Here is a 7,640-nt window from a genome sequence, read left to right as displayed (position 1 = left end):
ATGATTATTTAAACATTGTGAGACAATAACAATGCTACATTTCCCATTTCCCATTTTCGGATTTACTTTCATATTTCTCCTTCCTGGCTCACTCGACCAGTGATGCCAACGCTAAATTGTGAAAATTAATGTCTATGAAAAAAATAGTTTGTGGAATTAATAATAAAATAAGTTATAGAAAACATAAATTATAATTATAATAAAATAATAGGGCATATTTTTAACTTAATTACTGCTGTCGTTAGGAATATAAATAAGGAGAAATAATTGTGATATAATTAAATTTATTCAAATTTAATTTTGTATTGAATTTAACTTTCAGTTTATTTTGTTTATAATATATTAATATGTAATATATATTACTGTAGTTACACAAGTGTTTTCTATGAAATTTGTCACTTAGGCCCTTTTTCTATGTTGTAATTTCTTGCTTAATCTATATTAAAACAATATACCATGATTTTAAAGTGTTTTTTTCCAAATACACGTTTGTTTTCTAAGCAGTTAATAAGGATTATTTTAATATCACGGAATTAGGATATCACTCACGGAATTAGGAAACCACTATCACGGAATTTGGATCCCTGTCACGGATTTAGGAACCACTGTATAACAATGAAGAATCATATATTATATATCAAACTTGAGAAACTGTTGACACAATGTTGTAAACACTGTAGCTAAAGGTCCAAATAACATCATTTAGGTGTTATTTGACAATTTTTAGTACAATTTTGGCATAAATATAGACTTTATTAAATGTCACGAAATTAGGAAACCTTACCCTACATAGACGTAGGCCTATATAGATAGAGAGGTATAGTTGGATAGCTATACTCAGATTTAGATTGATACAGATACGCCGGGCCACAGCAACCCTGTTACACCGAGCCGCCCTGTAACGCCGGCCACAGCCGCCATGTATCATATAGCCAAATAAATTTGTGCTTGTTCAATTTCATTTCTGCATCTCATTCACTTTAGTCACATATTATTGAGTCTAATCACATCTGTTTTGTTTACAAAACAATTCTATGAACTCATGTTTTATTGATTAAGACAACGTATTTTTGTAATCTCATAGACCTTCTTAGGAATGTCTCCGTGTAGTAGAAATTATTGTGGGCAATAAATTGTCTGAAAATTTTACCTCAAAGGCTTTCTCAAAATTATTTTGAGAATTTTCTTTGCAACCGAATACTTTTTAAGAGAAAAATGATAGACTGTATTAATTCCAAGCAAAACAAAGTTATTGTGCAAATGACTTGGACCGAGAGCTCAGCAACCAATGTAATACTGCAGATAACTTGTAAAATTTGCTTCTAAGAAAAACGTACGTATGTTGTGAATATTTAACTTTGGAGGATATGTGATAAAGTAAAGATTAAAAAAACTTAAATGTCTAAAAACACAGTATACTAAACTTGTTTTGAAAAAAAGTCAACCACTACAATCTTAAAAAATATCTCCAATTTATAAAACAAACATTTACCCATTAAAGCCCAAATTAATTTATATATTTAAAAAAAACGAAGAGAACGTATCTATTCCATAAATTTTATCTATAAGATGCTAAGAATATGTTTCGTTTCTTCTGCCGTGCACCATGTAGGTGAAAATCACCCGGTCTATAAATAGACCTCTGGGCACTTACGATATCTGTGTATTCATTTGAAATAAAGTAAATATATTTTTACGTATTTAATGTATTATAAACACAAAAGCTTACACCAATATAAATAAATTTATTTATGACAGTTTTAGTATTTAATGCAACAATACAATGCTGCAGCAATAATGAAACATTTATTTTAGGAATGTCTGTCTTTACCGAGTGTGGTAAGGCTCAAATCATCTTTGATAAAGAGTTACATCACAATTCTTGCGGAATGTTACTGGTCTGCATTTATACCATTCCATCCGGCAGTGTTCCTGAGAGGGTCGTTTTTCCATGAAATGACCTCTACTATCTACCCTCATATCAAATTTCACTCCTTGAGGTGATGAAATAGGGCGCCCCATTCTCTTGCAGTTCAAGAACATCTTGAGATATTGAACAGCCAAGCATCGTCGGAATTCAAATATGTCCAGGGAGTCTCGTCCTTGTATATTTCTGTAGATAATCCAACCATTTATTATTGCCATATCCAGCATTCTGACAGAGAGATCCTAGTACCACTTTTTTCCACGGATTGAAGTGGCATATTTCCCTGCTAATCAATCATGATGGTCCACTCCACCCATGTACTTACTGTAGTTCTTTATGACCTGTGGTCCACACCTGTGGAGTAACGGTTAGCGCAAAACCAGGTGGCCCGGGTTCGTTCCCGGTCGGGGCAAGTTACCTGGTTGACGTTTTTCCGGGGTTTTTCCTCAACCCAATATGAGCAAATGCTGGGTAACTTTCGGTGCTGGAACCCGGACTCATTTCACCGGCATTATCACCTTAATCTCATTCAGACGTTAAATAACCTGAGATGTTGATATATCGTTGTAAAATAACCTACTGAATTAAATATAACCAGTGGTTGCTGCACACTTATCTTCTGTCTCACATTTCTGTCCCACCTGCTTGCAGAAATCCCTACATCAAAGTTTGATTCTTCAGATAAACATCTGTTGTCATCCCACTTCACGAACAGAATTTCGCCATTAGTGTCAAATGTATAATTGTACGACTCTAGCACTGAATTCTGCAGTAATTTCGTATCCTGAAGAGGACAGGCGTCCATTCTGTTTTCTCTCACAGTTTCTGTAACCCGGAAACCAAGGTTCTGAAGGTGGAGCAAAAGGTCTCTACTTCTAAAAAAAATATCAAATTATGTGTCGTGAGCCCGAGGATGCGCAACCCTGCTGCCTATTACTGCTGTGTCCTTGCGAGAGATTTTATACACAGAGAAAAGAAAAACTCAATGCGATGCTAGCCACAAAAGAAATCCGTGAAAACTGATACTATCTGACATAATATTGCGAAAGAAAATGAAGCAATATATCGTACCATTACAATATTCAATTTTTTTCCTCTTTACTGTTATAGGCTTATGTTGGTGAAAATAGAATGCGTGGTTTTCATTATTGGCCGAAAAATATTATTGCACATTTTATAGGCCACTGTACTTAGAAGTAAAAAGAGATAAATCCACTGTTCAAAAATGTATAGCCTACACTGCAGACGTACACTTTATCACATTTATTTCCAATTTAGTGTATAAAATAACATTTCTGGAGATCGAATAGTAAGCCAATTTTCAGATGCTAATCTACTTGCAATTGCACAGTCCTACTGCTGGCAGTCATTGGCTGATATCAACTGTTGCAATGACACACCTCTCTCTACTGTTATTCTGACGTGCTACCATAAGCGCCCAGCGGTCTATCTATACACCGCAGCTGTTTCAGTTCATTTTACATACATCTGTGTTTTCCTTGCGCCATGCAATAGTAGTAACCTTGACACTACTAAATCACAAACCAATAGCAATATCGAGACCATATAACACGGAAAAATAATTATATTCTTTACAGAGCGAAACATCATTTTATACCTAACTAATGCGAACTAAGATACCTTAATGAATTCTTATTTTTGAAAGAAGATAAAATGTTGGCATATTTAGTTAACATCTTATATGATATATTTATAATGATCATTAATATTGAATCAATGTGGCGCCAGTAAAAAAATCTGATGTAGTTGAGTATGCAAGGGTCTATAAATAGACCACTGGGCATACAAAACACGATAAACCACAACCAAATAGTTGCAGAGATATTTATATATTATGCAATATATATATATATATATATATATATATATATATATATATATATATATATATATATCCCAAATTATGCAAAAATTCCAAACAATTTTAAAAAAAAATCCAAAGCGCGCCTGTAGTCTCACTTAAATTCAATAACTGCAGTACAATAGAACCCCGAACAAAAACAACAAAACGCATAGAAATTGTACGACTTTTTACAAGTAAAAAAATAACAGCATTAATAGTAATAATAATGAAGGACGAAGCAAATACAAAGTACTTTCTGAAAATGGTTACTGCAGCTCTTCTGTCGCATGTTGTATGTTGTGTGGTGGTTTTCCTAACTCTCATGAGAGCTGCCGTTTTGCTACAGGATTGGGCAGATAAAACCGGCCCCATATCATGTCATATGATTTGGAAAATAAATTATGTAGGGTATTGATTTCTTTTCTTTCTTTTTTCTTGAAAATGTAATTATGTTGGCTATACTGTATCTTCCGCGTGTTTTGTGTCATTGTTGCTTATATGTTTTTGTTTTTTTTTTATTTAACGACGCTCGCAACTGCAGAGGTTATATCAGCGTCGCCGGATGTGCCGGAATTTTGTCCCGCAGGAGTTCTTTTACATGCCAGTAAATCTACTGACATGAGCCTGTCGCATTTAAGCACACTTAAATGCCATCGACCTGGTCCGGGATCGAACCCGCAACCTTGGGCATAGAAGGCCAGCGCTATACCAACTGGCCAACCAGGTCGACTTGTTGCTTATAACCTCTTCTGGTTGCTGTTTAAAAGTCAGACGTTCTAAACACATGTAAAGAGTTGTTCTTTAAATAGGCATGACTTATTCAATACCAGAGCGAATATTCATTGTGGAGGCGTACGTACAGACCAGCTCTATTAAGGAAACAACAATTATTCAGAGACAAATATCCGCTTCGCTCAGTACCAGCGGAAAGCAGCATTCAAGATTTGGTGCGAAAATGGCGTATGACTGGATCCATAAAAAATGTAACAAGGAACAGCACTCCTTCTGTCCGGACTCCTCAACTTACGGCGCGAATTAATGAATTTATGACTAGGAGTCCTCGAAAGTCTACCACGAGATCGGCTCAACAGGTTCATGTGAGTAGGAGAAATTGCGGACGTGTGTTGAAGTGTTTGAAATTCAAACCGTACCGAGTGACAGCTGTACAACAATTGAAAGAGCCCGATAGAGATAAACGTGTAAATTTCTGCCGCTGGTTGTTGGACATGGTTGCAGTTGCATCCGCAGTATCACCCATGAGGAATTGACACGTGTTTTCATGAACCTGTTAAAACGTGCACAGAAGTGTCTGGATGCACTTCCAACATTTATTATGAAGGTAAATGCATTTTATTTTCATTCCATTTGAAGTTTGTTTCAAATCATTAGTACCTATCAATGTTATAACACGGGCCGGTTTTATCTGCCCAAGCCTGTACAACGCGTTGTACAGATTGTCATATTCCCTCACTAATTAAGAGCTGTCTCCTGATCACAAAATTGTTCCTTTCTTACACTTGACATGTTAACTGCAGCTCAGTTAGAAGCTAAAGTAATCCTCCGCTGGCCCTTGCATGCAACCCTTCCTCGACACGCGTTCATTGCACAGATCATCCCCCGTCATTATTTGCGCAAAGAAGTTGTTTTTGTTCTCCTGAGGCGTACTTTGGGAAGTATATTTTTTATAGTCTTCGTCTTAACATTATGTAAATTATGCCTCTTTGTGAGGAAACCAGACTAAGTCTAGGATGTGACAGACCAGCACGCACATGTACTGAGTGTGTACTCACGGCTGTACGCTTTTATGCAGAGTCCCACGAAGGCGTAATTGACGTAGTCTGTGGCATGAGGGGATGCAGATGGTGGCGCTGGATACCTGCGTGGCATTGCACCAGTCCTGCAACATAGAAACTACCTTACCAGGACGGTACGTCTTAATTCGTGATTAGGGCAGCTGAAAGGGTAAATCATATTGTGCACACGCGAAAATGTTATTCCTGCTGGCAATGTGAATATAGTATACATATGAACTTTTATACTTGCAGTAACTCAAAACAATTACTCTTTAAACTTTATAAAATTATTACTGAAAGAACGCATTAACATAATATTTCTTGGCTTATGAGTAGCAACGTAATACCATAATAATGTCAATATATTGATATTACGCCAGAGGTTTGAAAATTACTTACTCAGAAGTATAATAGTATATTATGCAACGAGCCTATAATGGTAGTAATTAAGACGCGAGTATGTTTATGAAAAGAGCGCAAGCAAGTTTCATAATTTTCATACGAGCGTCTTAATTACCATTATAGGCAAGGTTCATACGACTTTTTATCCTCGACCATATTTCTAACTTGAAATTATTCATAAGTGTTCATGTTATTGTTATCTGAGTGAGGAGCGGAACTGACCTTGTGCAATAACTTACCTCATAAATTGTGAGATGTGCGCAGACGCGAAAGTATTGATTTTTTCCGAGAAACAAATGTCGATGATCTTGATATAATCTAGAGAATAAAATAAACATTAATCTTGATATAACTTTGAAATTGAATTCGACATTGAAAAACGAGATGACAAATTGAATTTATTTGAATATTATTTACAATTAACGCTAATTATTATAGTAACAGAACTGACTTTATTTCAAATGTAGCTTATTTATTGTGCAATTGGTGAAATCGATACTTGCGCTTTCATATTGCTACAATGGTATGTTCTGATTGGCGGAAGACCTGAACTTTAATGAATAGGTGTACTTTAATGAGGTCCATTAAAGGGCTGCTACCAGGTGTATAATTACTACATTTCGGCATGGTGGAGTATAAAATTCTTTAGAGTAATGAAACTATTTTGATGTCATTGATGATTAATACTGACAGGCGAAGCAGATATGAGGAAAACAGGTGAGAAGAAATTTCACATGGAAAAACTTAAGAAGTAGGAAAAAAGAAAATATGACGCAAATTTTCTAGAGAAAATCGATCATTTATAATTCACACCTCAGAGTAATATTGAATACTGGACTCATAAAAAGCTCATAAAACAATAGAATATGGCCAAAGTATGAGTCACTGATGGACTATTAAGTTATTTAGATTCGATAAATAACGACTCCACTCCACCTTTGGCCAAAGGTCTCGGGATCGATAACCGGCCCCGGAACAATTTTTCCCTTGATATTATTCAAGTCTGCTTCCCAGTGAACTTTACCTCAAAGCTAGATTTGCATACTGCATGATAGTTTAGACACACCTGTGAAGTTGCCTCTGTTTGTGCGTTTATATGTTTTTTTGATGTGTATTATTTAATGTACCGAAGTACATATGATATTTCCATGCAGATATTCTGCGTCATGATACGATGAAAGAGTAATGGAACGGAGAAAAATTCTCTCCGGCGCCGGGTATCCGGTGTGGCTTAGTGGATAAAGCATCAGCACATAGAGCTGAAAACCCGGGTTCAAATCCCGGCGCCGGAGAGAATTTTTCTCCGTTCCATTAGTCTTTCATCGTATTTTTGTGATGTGTTCTGTGTTCTTTATGCAATGTTGTATTTTAGTTTCTTGAAAAATGATGCAATCTTATATGTGTTTTTTTCTTATATGTTAGTGTGATGTATTTATGTGTCCCTGTATATGTGTTATGTTTCTTTGTTTGTGTTTTGTCTTTTTTATGATATCTATTATGTAGTGATTGTATCCATTTTCCTATGCTGTGTATTTGATAGTGTGTATTTCTTCCTTATAGTCTTATTGGCTCATAGGCATGTTTATGTATCGTGGATCGTAATGCTGTATGTTAGTGTTGTGTGCGGTGATTGGAGGTGTTGTGTATGTGTTAA

The 7,640-nt window shown here is 35.7% G+C and overlaps 1 non-coding gene across 1 annotated transcript; it reads left to right on the top strand.

The window, feature by feature from the left end:
• Window positions 1–7,206: 7,206 nt before the first annotated feature.
• On the top strand, window positions 7,207–7,278 carry TRNAY-AUA (transfer RNA tyrosine (anticodon AUA)). Its single transcript has one exon. It is a non-coding gene; the product is annotated as a tRNA-Tyr (tRNA).
• The last annotated feature ends 362 nt before the right edge of the window (window positions 7,279–7,640 follow it).

The sequence above is a fragment of the Periplaneta americana genome, chromosome 16, assembly GCF_040183065.1.
Source record: "Periplaneta americana isolate PAMFEO1 chromosome 16, P.americana_PAMFEO1_priV1, whole genome shotgun sequence".
Lineage (NCBI taxonomy): Eukaryota > Metazoa > Arthropoda > Insecta > Blattodea > Blattidae > Periplaneta > Periplaneta americana.
The sequence above is the reverse complement of the archived record's forward strand: the minus strand, read 5'-3'. Positions and strand labels throughout refer to the sequence as shown.